The sequence below is a fragment of the Elephas maximus genome, chromosome 12, assembly GCF_024166365.1.
Source record: "Elephas maximus indicus isolate mEleMax1 chromosome 12, mEleMax1 primary haplotype, whole genome shotgun sequence".
NCBI classification, from domain to species: domain Eukaryota; kingdom Metazoa; phylum Chordata; class Mammalia; order Proboscidea; family Elephantidae; genus Elephas; species Elephas maximus.
Genome location: NC_064830.1, coordinates 106,840,769 through 106,855,609, shown reverse-complemented (window position 1 = coordinate 106,855,609; position 14,841 = coordinate 106,840,769). Strand labels below are relative to the sequence as shown.

Sequence of the window (14,841 nt, the reverse complement as noted above, 5' to 3'; positions counted from 1 at the left end):
GAGCCAAAAGTTGTTCAGTTAAATCTAAGCAGTCATGTATGGGGTAATTATCATTATTAGTTTCAAGGGGAAGGGTGGCTGGGTTCAAGCAGGCCATGGAATATAATCTACCATTAGGTGCAGCCAGAGAAGAGCTTCATAAGAAGTGAGCCAACTGGCAGACAGGTCCTGAGTTAGAGCAGAATTAAGTATGGCAAATATAGTATGAGTCACTATTTAAGAAGTTTCCTAACACTATTTCTGTGGTGCTCTCCATTAATTTGGTGGTGGCAGCCACAGCCCAGAGACAAGAAGAGTATCCTTTAGCTACAGGGTCAAGCTGCAGGCTGTAGCAGCCCACAGGTCTCTGATGTCCTCCATGTTTCTGGGTTAATATGCCTAAGTCGTTTCCAGATACTTCATGTACAAAAAGGGAAAAATCTAGGTGATAGTTAGGGGACCTCAAGGAAGGAGTTTTTGTCAAAGCTTCTTTCAATTTTTCTATGGCTTCCTGGTCTTCTGGTAAGATTTGGAATGAGTCTGGTTCAGAGGCCTTCAAATATTTACATACCCACCCATTGCCATCAAGTCAATTCCGATTCATAGTGGCCGTATAGAACAGAATAGAACTGCCCTATAGGGTTTCCAAGGAGCAGCTAGTGGATTTGAGCTGCCAAATTTTTGGTTAGCACCCAAGCTCTTTAACCACTGCACCACCAGGGTCCCATAAAAATATTTATATAAGGGTTGGGCTAATAGGGAGAAATTTGAAATCCAGGTCCTGCAATAGCCACGAAACCCTAAAAATCGTCATCGTTGTTTCTTAGTTTTAGGCATAGGGAGAGCAAAAATGGTTTCTTTCTGTTTGAGGTCAATAGAGACACCTTCTCCAGAAATTATATGACCTAAATATTTGACAGAAGGTTGAGCCAACTGTAATTTTTCTTTGGAAACTTATGTCCACCAGAGCTAAATGTTTTAACAAAACTATACTATTGTCAATGCATGCCTGCTGGGAGGTAGAGCATACTAATAAATCATCAATATATTGTAATAATACAGATTTGTTGGGGAACCACAAAGGCTGCAAATCAGCACATAAAACCTGAGAAAAATATGTAGGAGATTCAGTGAATCCTTGGGGCATCATAGTCAGGTGAATTGTTGATTTCCCCAAGTAAAAACAAATGAATACTGACTTTCAGAATGCAAGGAGATACTAAAGAAAGCACTGCAAATATCTATAACTGTAAAATGGGTAGCATCTGAGGGAACATAAGAAAGCAATAAATGAGGTTTTGGAACTACTGGCAACCTAGGAATAACATGGTTGATTGCGTGCAATTCCTGGACATATCTCCAGCCTCTATTATACAGTTTCTTTAAAAAAAAAAAAAATGGGGGTATTACAAGTGCGGGTACAAGGGACAATTAAGCCTTTGGAAAGAAAGTCTCAAATTATAGGGACTAGTCCTTCCTTGTATTCTGGTTTAAGGGCATACTAGGAAACCTTTGACAATCTATTTGGATTGTAATTAATTCTGTTGACAAAACTCGGCCCACATCACTAGATGTGGTAGCCTACAAAGTTTCAGGGATTAGTGAAAAAAACATTTGTGGGAAGAGGATTACATTGGGTTGGACTGTCATCCTTTTGTGAAACCAGTGCTTGCTAGCAGCAAACAACCACTTCTCTTTGGCTTTGTTCTAATTCTAGACTTGTGTCTGGAGATTTTGGTACATTAATACAGTTATTCATTGCTTAACATGCATTATACATTCTGTAAAATAGGACATTATGCAATATGGACATTCTGCAAACACCTGGGTCTGAGAAGTGTGGGCCTCCTGGGTGCACAAGCCCAGGGGCTGCTGTGAGGCATGTGATCCAGGTAGTTCCCACTGCAGAGGTCTCAGGTGAGCACTCGGCCAGGTCCTGCCTGGTGCATGGCCCTACAGCCCCATGAAGGTCACAGCAGAGAGGCCTGGGCATGAGCCAGAAAAGCAGAAGAGTGGTCTTGGTGACTTGGTTCACCCACTCCAGCCAAGCCCTGCAATGCCTGCAGACCTTGGGCACTTGGGAGCAGAATTGGGTACCGACTTCTCCTAGCAGCAGAGGCATCTGTTCCTGTGGGTGGGGGATGGCAGGGTGGGCTCACTGCAGAGCTGGATTGTGGGCATCCCATGGAGGTTTGTGCCAGACCATGGATGTATATGCAGCCAGACATTGCCCAAACAGATATTACGCGACACATGTCTATAGTACTTCCTTGCTTTTGGTACACTGAAACTGACAATTCCATTTAGATAAAAGATATCAGTCTAACAAATTGACAAGAATCTCAGGGCTAAGTAAGAAGGAATGTAAATCTTCAATTGGATAGAGAGATACAGAAACAGGTTGACAATGATTCTAGTTTTGTTCTTCATTTGTAACCCCCACTACTTTAGAGGTCTCTGTACTCCAGGGCAGGGATTTTTAAGCAAGTGGGGTTAATAGCAGACAAAGTGGATCTAGTATCAATTAAAATTTTTCAAGGTTCTCCATTAACATATAAAGTATTTTCTCCCTGTGAGTTAAGCACCACCACAGGAAAAGTCCCTATTTTGTCCCCAGAGCCTCTTCATCTCATACTCAAGAGCCTTCCATTTAGGAGTTTTCAATCTTTAATACATACATTCATTTTTCCAATAGCCAGCTTTTTTGCAACAGTAACAAATGTCTGGTTTGGCACCTTTAGAATGTTTAGTAAATTTCTTCTGACTGGACAGTGTAATTGCTGTAACTGAAGGGCCACTAAATTGTTAGATTTTGAGGTTTGTTTGGTCTCCAAGTTCTGAGAAAGTTTGTGAGCTAGATTAGTCAACTCAGTAATAGAGGCTGCCTTCCAATCTACTTGGTGCCTTTTCACTAAGACTGAACCTTGGGCCTGAGACTGGAGGTAGGTACAGCATTAAAAGCTCCAGAAGCACCTGGAACTAATAGATCAAGCCTGAAATGTTCAGAAAACTTTTGTAATAACTGGGCATGGTAATCACAAACACTTTCATCTTTGTTTTGTATGTGGGAGTGAATTGTCTAAACAATTATCGGGGGAAAAGCTTTAGGGATGGCCTCAAGTAATCTTTTTCCTATTATTCAAGCTTCTTCAAGCACTGTAGCAGTAGTTTTATCTATGTTTAAAGCTTTTTTTTTTTTTAAAGCTACACTATTTTTAGGATCTTTCCATTCAGCAGGTTCTCGCCATAACTGGGCTTCTCCAGGTCCTATTATCACATGGACTAACTGGTATACATCTGGAAACTTCAATAAGAACTTTAAATTCCTCAGCAAATTTATAAGGATCCTCCTGTAATCTGTGAAAATCTTTCACAAAGAGTTTCAATGTTATGTAACTCTACGTGAGTCTAGGGGACAAAAGTAATACGTGGAGCTCTTTCACCTCGTCCGCCACCATGCCATCCAGACTGAGGAAGACCCGGAAACTTAAGGGCCACGTGAGCCACGGCCACAGCCGCATCGGCAAGCACCGGAAGCACCCAGGAGGCAGGGGTAATGCTGGTGGCATGCATCACCACAGGATCAACTTCGACAAATATCATCCAGGTTACTTTGGGAAGGTTGGTATGAGACATTACCACTTGAAGAGGAACCAGAGCTTCTGTCCAACTGTCAACCTCGATAAGTTGTGGACCTTAGTCAGTGAGTAGACAAGGGTAAATGCTGCCAAAAATAAGGCTGGAGCTGCTCCCATCATTGATGTGGTGCGATTGGGCTACTACAAAGTTCTGGGGAAGGGAAAGCTCCCAAAACAACCTGTCGTCGTGAAGGCCAAATTCTTCAGCAGGAGAGCTGAGGAGAAGATTAAGGGTGTTGGGGGTCCCTGTGTCCTGGTGGCTTGAAGCTACATGGAGGTTAATTAAATGTTAAATGCTTTTCCCTTACGTCTGAGTGTAGGTTCTTTGGTGGCATCTCTACATCCCTACCTGTGTAGCTAATGCTGAGCACTGCCAGCATCAGAACCCCACCTGACAGATTTTAGGAGTATGGAGGCCTATGTTTCCCTGCTGACTTCCCTCAGAAACTGTATGGTAGTGATACACCAGTACTTTAGAGGCTTGGGCCATTACCTAACTTAACACATCCTTTCGTTTATAAAGTGAAAATTGCACCTGTTGATAATATATTATCTTCTGGTTGAAAAAAAAAAAAAGTAATACATGGAGTATCCTCAGCATCCACAGGGCAGATTTTAAAAGGCATTTCAGGCACTGGCTTTTCTGCCACTTGTGTAGAATAAAAGGTGGATTAAGTTAAAGCATTTTCAGAGGAATAAGAGGGCAAAGAAGGATAAAGAAATAGAAGTGCTGGCAAAGGGGCAGAAGGAGCAAGAGTAGAGCTTTGACATTGTAGCTCCTTATTTCATTTACTTAATTTAGAAACAGTGTCCTGCAGGGAAGCTATTTTACTATCTTGCTGTCTCTTGGAGGCCTCTAAATAGCAATTAAAATAGGCATCCCATTGAGGCTGTTTAATCTGCGAGCCTTTATTTTCTAATTTACTGCACAAAAAAAATAACTTAGAAAGGTCAAAAAGGCCCAAAGCAGTCACTGATTTTCCAAACTGTCCTTTGTAAGGTCCTTCTATCTAGATGAAAATGCACAGGTCAAAGAACTGAAGTGCTTGTTCATATAATGAGCAGGAGTCCTAGATGGTAGTCCTGGCTTACTCTCAGAACTGGCATTTCCCATTCTGACAGATAGGTCAAACGTGCACACAAAAAGACCAAAGTTTGATTGCTTTCAGTTTCTCAGACTCAAGCAAATTCCTAAAACAGAGTGCAGTGATATTTAGACGGTGTGCCCTCATTATATGAGAGTTTTTCTTGCAGCTGGTAGACAACCTAGTGCTTCTGGCCCATCTCACGACCCAGCTTATCCTGTCACAGGAGTCTTTCAATTGGTGGCAAGCATCCTAACGACTTTTAAAGTCTTGTTCTGTGCCTACCAATTTTGTGGATTATAGACTCTGAGATTCTAGTGCAATGATCAAATCAAAATCTGGCTCATCCTCCAGATTCACATTTAATAAAGAAGACGGATGGACAAAGCAAGAGACACCAAATCCCCAAATAAAACTCAGAGAGCTTCAACACGAGGAAGTAGAGCTTGGATCCGAGAGGTTATTTACCTCCAAGTGACTCCCAAGAGTCTGTGGAGATGGAAAGCCAAATGGCTCAGCTGTTACCTTGAGCCTATTTCCTTGATGCTTCAGGGGTGGGCAGAAATAATGCATTTTCCAAATCCCACTTCTGACACCAGAAATGTCAAAGCACAAAAGACCAACACAAATTCTGTATAAAGAAATCAAGAGAGATTTATTCAGGGAAGAGAAAAGCAAGGCTGGGAAGCATTAAAAAAAGTACAATATGCTCTGAGGGAAAGGGTTTATACAGTAGTGAACAAACAAGTTTTTCTGCATGTTAGCTTTCTAATCTTAACCACAATCTTGACCACATTCTTTTGAAACAATCACAAGACGGGCGTGTGAGCATTGGTGCAAGCAATTTTCTGAAAATATACAATTTAAAAATAGCTTCCTTGCTTACCTTTCAATATTTGCTTCCTTGAGTTGTTTTTCTTCTCTCCCCCTCTTCTCTCAGACACAAGACAGGTTGCACTGCTCTGTTTCCCAAACTTAGCCCAAGCACCTCCATTTTGTCAGGGTAGGGTCTACTAACACAAACTGATAGTAAATGTTTAGCTAATAGGACCCTGATGAGGTGTTCTTTTCACAGGGGACAGCCCACCCATAGTAGTCAAAATGGCATAAAGATAAGAAACAGCCCAACCTAGATTGCTTGGGGTTTAAGTAACCTTGGACAAGTTACTGATCTTCCTTGAGCCTCTGTTTCCTCATCTGCAAAATGCAATGCATAGCTTGGTAACAAATACTGGTAATGGTTGAACAACATGAATAATGTAATTGGTGTCACTGAATTGTACATGCAAAAAATGTTGCATGGCAAATGTTGTGTTATATGTATTGTTTACAACAATAAAAACAATCAATAAAATGCAATGAATAATAACTTGCCTCTACACTCTTTTCCCATCCGGCAGGAAGTCAGGCCCAACAGTGGTGGTCACAGGAGTGTATCCTGCCAGGGCAGCTGGAGGTAGTGTGTCCCCCCACCCTTGTGAGCATCTTGGAACCAGTCTGGCTGCCTGTATGCCCATGAGACAGTCTCTTTCCATAAACACATTTGCCATGCACAGGGGCTTTACATTATTCAATCCTCTTAATCTTCTACACTGATGGTCAGGAAGCTAAGGCTCAGAGCATCTCAGCACTTGTAAGCAATATAGCCAAGCTTGAATCCAGTTCACTTCACTACCGAAAACTGAGCTCTTTCTATTAAAACACAATTTCCCAAGAGAGAAGGTATTAAGTTTTCATAAATACACATATACATCGTCCCCTTTTTATACTTCACTTACTCAAAGGCTTTCAAACCTCTTACCTTTGCTTTCATAATGACCCCATGGGGTAGATTTTACCTCCATTTCACAGATGGGGTAAAGTAACAAGTTTTGCCCAAAGTGCCCCAGCTAGTAACTGGCTGAGTCTTGGAAATCTGAGTCCTGCCTGTCTGCTCTTCTTGTCCCTTTCAGAGTAGTTCCCATGCAGAGCAATTAGATTACAGACAGAAATGGGGCAGGTCCTAGAGAACATTCCAAGCTCAAGGGTGTGAGTTTTTATTTTAGGTTTTCTTTGTTTTTGTAGGAGTTATTAGGTGGTACAAACGCTTAATATGCTCAGCTGCTAACTGAAAGGTTGGAGGTTTGAGTCCACCTAGAAGTGCCTCAGAAGAAAAGTCTCATGATCTACCTCTGGAAAATCAGCCATTGAAAACCCTACAGAGCACAGTTCTACTCTGATACGCATGAGGTCACCAAGAGTCAGCATTGATTCCATGGTAAGGGGATTGCTAGTCAAATATTTTCCCATCAGATAGAGAAATGTGACCTCCTGAGTCCCCAACCAACTACCACACATTAAAAAATAAAAAAAAAAAAACACGTTAGCTCAGTTAAATGGTGTTTCTCTCCTAAGAAAAGTCCAGAGGAGGAAGTATGCTTAACCCAATGTTTCTAGCATCTGAATATGAACAGAAGACAAAAGGAAACAAACAAGAAGCTCATGTGTTAAGCCTTCTTTCACTCAGCTAATATTTAGTAGCACCTACTTTTAGTGGGACTATGTCCCAAGCACTGTTCCAAGCAGGCTTAGGATACAAGGTAGACAGGACAGATACCTAACTTCTCATGGAACTCACAGTCAAATGCAGTATTCCCCAACCCTAAGGATCACACTGTTATTGTTGTTAGTTGCCATCAAGTCAGCCCTCAGCTCAGGGTGACCCCATGCACAAAGCTACAAAATGCCACCCAGTTCTGTGCCATTCCCATGATTGGTTGCTGTCATGGATTGAATTGTGTCCAAAAAAAGTATGTGTCAACTTGGTTAGGCCATGTGTGATTGTCCTCCATTTTGTGATTGTAATTTTATGTTAAAGAGGGGTAGGATAGGATCTTAACACCCTTACCAAATCACATCATTGATCCAATGTAAAGGGAGTTTCCCTGGGGTGTGGCCTGCGCCACCTTTTATCTCTTAAGAGATAAAAGGGAAGTGAGCAGAGCAGAGGGGGGGACCTCAAACCACCAAGAAAGCAGTGCCAGGAGCAGAGCGCGTCCTTTGGACCTGAGGTTCCTGCAGTGAGATGCTCCCAGACCAAGGGAAGACTGATGACAAGGACCTTCCTCCAGAGCTGACAGAGAGAAGCCTTCCCCTGGAGCCGGCGCCCTGAATTAGGACTTCTAGCCTCTGGGCTGTGAGAGAATAAACTTCTCTTTGTTAAAGCCATCCACTTATGGTATTTCTGTTATAGCAGCACTAGATGACTAAGACAGCTGCAGATCATACCATTGTGATCTACAGTGTTTTCATTGACTGATTTTCAGAAGTAGATCGCCAGGCCTTTCTTCGTAGTCCATCTTAGTCTGGAAGCTCTGCTGAGACCTATTTGGCATCATAGCGGCACACACACACCTGCACTAACTGATGTGTGTGAGGCGCACTGGCCGGCAATGGAACCCCAGTCTCCTGCACAGAAGGCGAGAATTCTACCACTGAATCACCAGTGCTCCATGAGGAATCACCTACAGAGCTTTAAAAAATACGAATTCCCAGGCCCTGTCCCCAGGGATTTTAGGTGGAGCCTAGGAATCTGGATTTTAAAGAGCTTTCTCGGTGATTAGGAGGAAGGGCCGAATTTGAGAACAAGGGACCTAGCCTCGTCCTTCCCAGCTTGCCCAGTCATAAGGGATACATGAAGTGCTTGTTAAACATACAGACTCCAGGGCCTCTGTCCTAGGATGGGGCCCTGGAGCCGAAATGTTTAACCAGCACATCAGGTAATTCTTAGGATCCGGCCAGTTTGGGAAACACTGTTTAGCAGGCTTGGATATACCACACACAACCCAAATCTCCTCCCTCAATCCCTTATCACCTCACACAGGAGCAAGAATAGCCTGGTAAGATGTATGCTTCCCCTATCACAAAATGAAACCAGCTGCCTCTACTGTCAAAAGCCACCATTCAGAAAGTACCCCCTTCTCACAGAATTCTGACCCCTTCCAGCAAAAATTCAGTAAGAAAGAAGACACACCCTCTGAGTATTTGTGCTATAAACCATAACCATCAAATCAATTTGAAAAAACTCTGGTTTCAAAGAAATCATGTTCAGTGCCAACTTAACCAGGAGCTATGAGCTTGGGTGTACCTCTAATGCGTTGTAAATAAATAACGGACATAAAAATAGCAATAATGAACTTGGAAAAATACTAGCTAATTTACACCATAATAGAAATTCCCAGGGATCTTCCACAATTGAAGGACCAATGCCAACCTCTCTAATAAGTACACCAACTCTGTTATTCCACATGTGAGTATAATTTCTAAATTGTAGTGTATAATTCAGAAGGGTGTGTGCTCTATGAAAGGCAAAGAAGTATTTATATGAGTGCTATTACTCAGCTGCATTATTCCCTGATGAGAAAAATCAAAAGAATTATTGGAACAATGTATTCCTTGAGGCCCAGAAGCAGAATGTTTCAGAAAAAGACTATCATTAATCTTTCTGCTGTTGTGGAGATAAGCCAGTGCTCTGCAGCACGAAACACACAGAGGTGTGGCCTTTGTGGGAGTGACATCACTCTTTACACCTGAGGGTGCCTAAGAGAACTGCCACTGCTGACACATGTGTGCCCCAGAAAGGCCCTGTGCCAAGGTGGGCCATCGATTGGCATTGGGAACACTAAGGTCAGCTGCTGTGGATGACCACACAGCAGACTCGACTTTCCAAAACCCCAATCTGAACCCCTGCAGTAGCTGGCAGTCACTTAGAGGTTAAAATCAAACTCCTAATGTTGGCACATGAGGTCCTCCAAAACCATGGAGACCATGAACCAACGGTTAACACATTCAGGTGTTAACTGAAAGATTCGAAGTTCAAGTACCCCCAGAGGTGCCTTGGAAGAAAGGCCTGGTGATCTACTTCCGAAAGATCAGCCATTGAAAACCCTGTGGAGCACAGTTCTACCGTGACACACATGGGGTTGCCTTCAGTCAGAACTGGTTCAATGGCAACTGGTTTTTTTGTTTATCTATCTATGCAGCTCCATTTTTTAGTATTTCTGCTCTTCTTTCCTCCCCTCCCCCTTTCCACTTCCCTAACTATGCACCTTACATCAGAACAATTTTGGGCTATTTTCAATTGCCTAAACTTATCTTGGTACCAAAACCAAAAAACCAAGCCCGGTGTCGTCGAGTCGATTCCGACTCATAGAGACCCTATAGGACAGAGTAGAACTGCCCCATAGAGTTTCCAAGGAGCGCCTGGCGGATTTGAACTGCTGACCCTTTGGTTAGCAGCTGTAGCACTTAACCACTACGCCACCAGGGTTTCCTTATCTTAGTACAGTGGTTCTTAAATGGGAGCAATTTTGCCCCCCAGGAGATATTCAGAAACCCTGAAGACATTTTTGATCATCACAACTGGAGTTGCTTCAGGGATAGGGGTTAGAGGCCATGAATGCTGCTAAACATCCCACAATACACAGGACAGTCTTCCAACCAAAAAGAATTATCCAGGCCAAAATGTCAATAGAGCCACTGTTGAGAAACCATCCCTTGGTAAACTGCATTAATAGTGCCAAATCTTTACCCATCCCTGTATACATACCTGTCTTAGATACCTAGTGTTGCTATAACAGAAATACCACTAGTCAAAAAGGCTTTAAAGAATAGAAATTTATTTCCTCACAGCTCAGGAGGCTAGAAGTTCAAATTCAGGTCCTTCCTCACCGATTTCATCTTCCGGTAGCTGCCAGCAATCCTTGGCATCCTTGGGCTTTTAGATGCATCTGTCTCTGTCATCCATCTTCCTCCTCCCCTGTGTGAGCCTCTGTATCTATTCTGCTCTTTTTATAACTCAGAAGGAATTAGGTTTAGGACCCACCCTACAGTGGTATGGCCTTATTAACATAACAAAAGAAAATCCCCTATTTCTAAATAGGGTCATATTTACAGGTACAGGGGTTAAGATCTCAATACTTTTTGTGGGGACAGTATTCAATCAAAAACAATGCCCTAAGTCATTTAATTTTGCAGTGTGTTCTGGCTCAGCCATGTGACTTGCTTTGGCCAATACAATGTGGCAGAAGTGACACTGTGCATGTTTCCACTCATTCTCTTACACCTTCTCTGGTGTCATGACAAGGACGTACTGCAGGTCTGGTACCAAGAGAAGGAGCCCTGGTGGTGCAGTGGTTAAGCGTTCAGCTGTTAAACAAAAGGTCACTGATGTGAGCCAACTAGTCACCCCACAGCAGAAAGATGTGGCAGTCTGCTTCCATAAAGATTACAGCCTTGGAAACTGGATGGGGTCACTATGAGTCAGAATTGACTCAACGGCAATGGGTTTAGTTTGGTTTTGGTACCAGGAGGAGACACATGGAATGGAAGCCAACCCCCAACTGAGCCCAATGCAAATCCACCAACCCATAGGCAAACTCATGAGAAATGATGGTTATTGTTTTAAGCCACTGAGTTTGGGGGGACATTTGTTACCAATGTAGGAGTCCTAGTAGGGCAGCACTTACAGCACTTGGCTGCTAGCCAAAAGGTCAGTGGTTCGAACCTACCAGCCACTCCATGGGAGAAAGATGTGGCAGTCTGCTTCCATAAAGGTTTACGGCCTTGGAAACCCTATAGGGCAATTTTCCTCTGTCCTATAGGGTCACTATGAGTCATGATCAACTCAACGGCAGTGGGTTTTTTGGTGGTTGTTTTTTTAACCAATAGCTGACTATTACACAAACAATGCTACTTAGTGCCTTTGTACATTCTGATCCCTCTGCTTAGATGCCTTCCCACATTTACTCTCACCCTGCTTGGAAAACTGTTAAGTCATCTTTCAAAACCCAACTCAGCAATCTCCTTTCCTGAGGACCCTGAATTCCCTGCAGAAAAGTAGCCGGTCCCTCCTTTTCTACACACCTTAGCTGTTGTATTAATTTGTCTTTATGTCTTACTAGATAGCGAACACCTAGAGAGGAGGGACTTCATCCCATCTCTCCAGGCTTCAAGGCAGCATAACCTTTAGGGTGGCCACTCGGGAAACATGTGCGGAACGCAATGGGATGGGCTGGAAGGCTGGGGTCAGGTGATTATCAAGGGCATTCATCAGCTTTTGCTCTTATACTGGAATGGTGTCTGGAACGTGGCCCAATCCCTGGGACAAAAGAAGAGACTGTTGGCTCCCGCCTGCAGTCTGGATTTCCCTGCCAATCAAAGCTGTCACGGAGAGGAACAGCCTCTGCCATTATTGCTGAGCACACTGCAACTGTTTAGAGGAGAGCTTTACCTTCAGGAAATTCCAATGAGCCTGTTTTATTGTTAGCCTCCAACAGTAATGACTCCCATGGGATTAAACAGAGTGTAAAGTAATTGCTAAAACATCCCCTGCCATGGACAGAGAAGGCTGAGCAAGACGTAATGCTCCCACTTCACGTGGGAGGGAGGCACTCTCTCATGGAAACCAAGTGTGTTATTGGAACTTTATGGAGGAGGAGGCGGAAAGACACAGGGCATGAGGAGGAGGAAAGGCTTTGGAAACAGATCAGCTGGGGTTGAAATCCCAGCCTCCCTCCACCTCAGGTCCCTCCATGCCTCCTAGGCTCATTTTGCACTGGATCTGTAAAACAGGCTAAGATGGGATCTGTAAAACAGGGTCATAAAACTCCTCTCCTCTAAAAATCGTTGTGATGGTTAAAAGAAATAATACGTGCGAAAATGCCTGGCACGTAGAAGGGGCTCGGTAATTTCGGCTGCCTTTCCTCCTGTGGAAATTTGGAGGAGAATGAATTTATCAGAATAAATAAGCCAAAATTAAGAGACTTGGGCCAAGAAAACACAAGCTCCAAAGAGACATCAAGGTTAAGGAATAATACGCGTCGTGTGTTGAATAGTGACACCTGTAAGAATGGCGTGGCAGAGACGTCTGACCTCCTCGTCTAACTCCACAAGGGGAAGCAGAGGGACCATTATCAGCATCCACAGTGCAAGGCTGATTCCTACGAGGCAGAGGTCAGACATGCCTCCATCCTCCAACCTTTTTACCAATTCGGACACCCACCTCCCTCCCACAGCACTCTCTAATTCTAAGCTGTATTCAGTAACTTGTTGCAATGGACACACAGAACTCACAGACAATACTCACGGTTGCAGGGTTCATTAGGGAAGTAACAGGTTACAACCCTCAGGATAAAGTTCTTCAATTGGACAGCCTCTTGCTGAGCCGTGCCTGCAGGAACACCTCTCTGGCCCCTCAGGGTGGCCTCTGCCCTGCCCAGGTAAGTGTTACAAAGCTCCTTTAGCTCTGCCAATAAGCACCTGGAGGACTCCACTCCACCAGTAAGCCTTAGCCCAAAGGTGCTCAGCTTTCTTGCTCCCTGGGCCAGGAAACCCCACAGCAGCTGTCTCACGCTGGTCTCCTGACTCCTCCCAGTTTCAGGCCAACGTCTCTCACTGTCTTCCCTGTTACAGCTCTTCTCTCTGTCTCCTGGGTCTAGGAGGTTCTCAGCACAGGGATCTTGGGTACAAAGCATGAGCTCCACTCCCAGCCCTTCTTTCTTCATGGTCATGATGTCCCCTCTCTGCTCTGAAATTGGCTCTTTTTTAAGCCTAGCTGGATGGCAAAACTGACCAATCCCCTCTTTAGGGTTTCATGCACCTTGTTTACATGGGCCCACCCCCACAAGTGTGCCATGCACCTTATTTACATTATCAGCAAGCTATCCAATCCTCTTAGTGGCCCACAAGCACTTCATTTGCATAGTCTCACCCATTCATTTGGTGGGAGTTACAGAGAACTTGGCTAGAAGGGCCATATTAAGTAATTCACAGCATTGCATCCTCCCCCCCGCCCCCAACAGCAATATGTCCATCTGGGATCTCAGAATGGAATCTTATTTGGAATAAGGGTCTTCGCAGATGTAATTACAGTAAGGATCTTGAAATAAGTGGACCTTAAATCCAATAACAAATATGCTTATAAGAGACAGAAAAGGAGAAGACACACAGAGAGACACAGAGGGAAGAAGTCCAGGTGAAGATGGAGGCAGAGACGGACGTTATATAGACCTATGTCAAGGGGTACTGAATATACCATGGACTGCCAAAAGAACAAACAAATCTGTCTTGGAAGAAGTACAGCAAGGATGGAGAGGCTGTGTCTTACATACTTTGGACATGTCATCAGGAGGGATCAGTCCCCGGAGAAGGACATCATGCTTGGCAGAGTACAGGGTCAGAGGAAAAGAGGAAGACCCTCAACGAGGTGGATTGACACAGTGGCTGCAACAATGAGCTCAAGCATAACAACGATTGTAAGGATGGCGCGGGACCGGGCAGTGTTTCGTTCTGTTGTGCACAGGGTTGCTATGAGTCGGAACCAACTCAATGGCACCTAACATGTCAAGGGATAACAAGGATTCCAGCAACCACCAGAAGCTAGGAGAGAGGCAGGAAATAGATTCTACCTCAGAGTCTCCAGAGGGAACCAACCCTGCTGACATTTTGGACTTCTGGCCTCCAGAATTATGAGAGAATAAATTTCTGTTGTTTTTAAAGCACCAGTATATGGCAACTGGATACAATAGCCCTAGGAAAATAATACAATAAGCAATATTGCTATGGCATTTCATAGTTTGCAAAATACATTTATGACCAATGTATAACTTTATCCTTACAATAGCAGTGCGAAGAATGCATAGGTATTAGGGCAGTTTTGGCTAAAATTACATAGTAATCAACTGGACCTAGCTTGTTGTTGTTGTTTTTAGGTGCTATCAAGTCGGTTCTGACTCAGAGTGACCCTAAGTATGACAGAACAAAACACTGCTGGGTCTTACGCCATTCTAAGAATGGTTGCTATACGTGAGCCCATCATTGCAACCACTGCCTCAGTCCATCCCCTTGAGGGTCTTCTTCTCTTTCACTGACCCAGTACTTTACTAAGCATGATGTCTTTCTTCTGGAACTGGTCCCTCCTGACAATGTGTCCAAAGTACACAAGACTAAGTCTTGCTATCCTCTCTTCTGAGAAGCATTCTGGCTGTACTTCTTTCAAGACAGATTTTTTCGTTCTTCTGGCAGCCCATGGTACGTTCAATATTCTTCACAAATACTGTAATTCAAAGGCATCAGTTCTTCTTTGGTCTTCCTTATTTATT

General features: G+C 43.7%; 1 pseudogene; it reads left to right on the top strand.

Moving 5' to 3' along the window:
* Positions 1 to 3,430: 3,430 nt before the first annotated feature.
* LOC126086697 (60S ribosomal protein L27a-like) lies at positions 3,431 to 3,916 on the top strand (annotated as a pseudogene).
* The last annotated feature ends 10,925 nt before the right edge of the window (positions 3,917 to 14,841 follow it).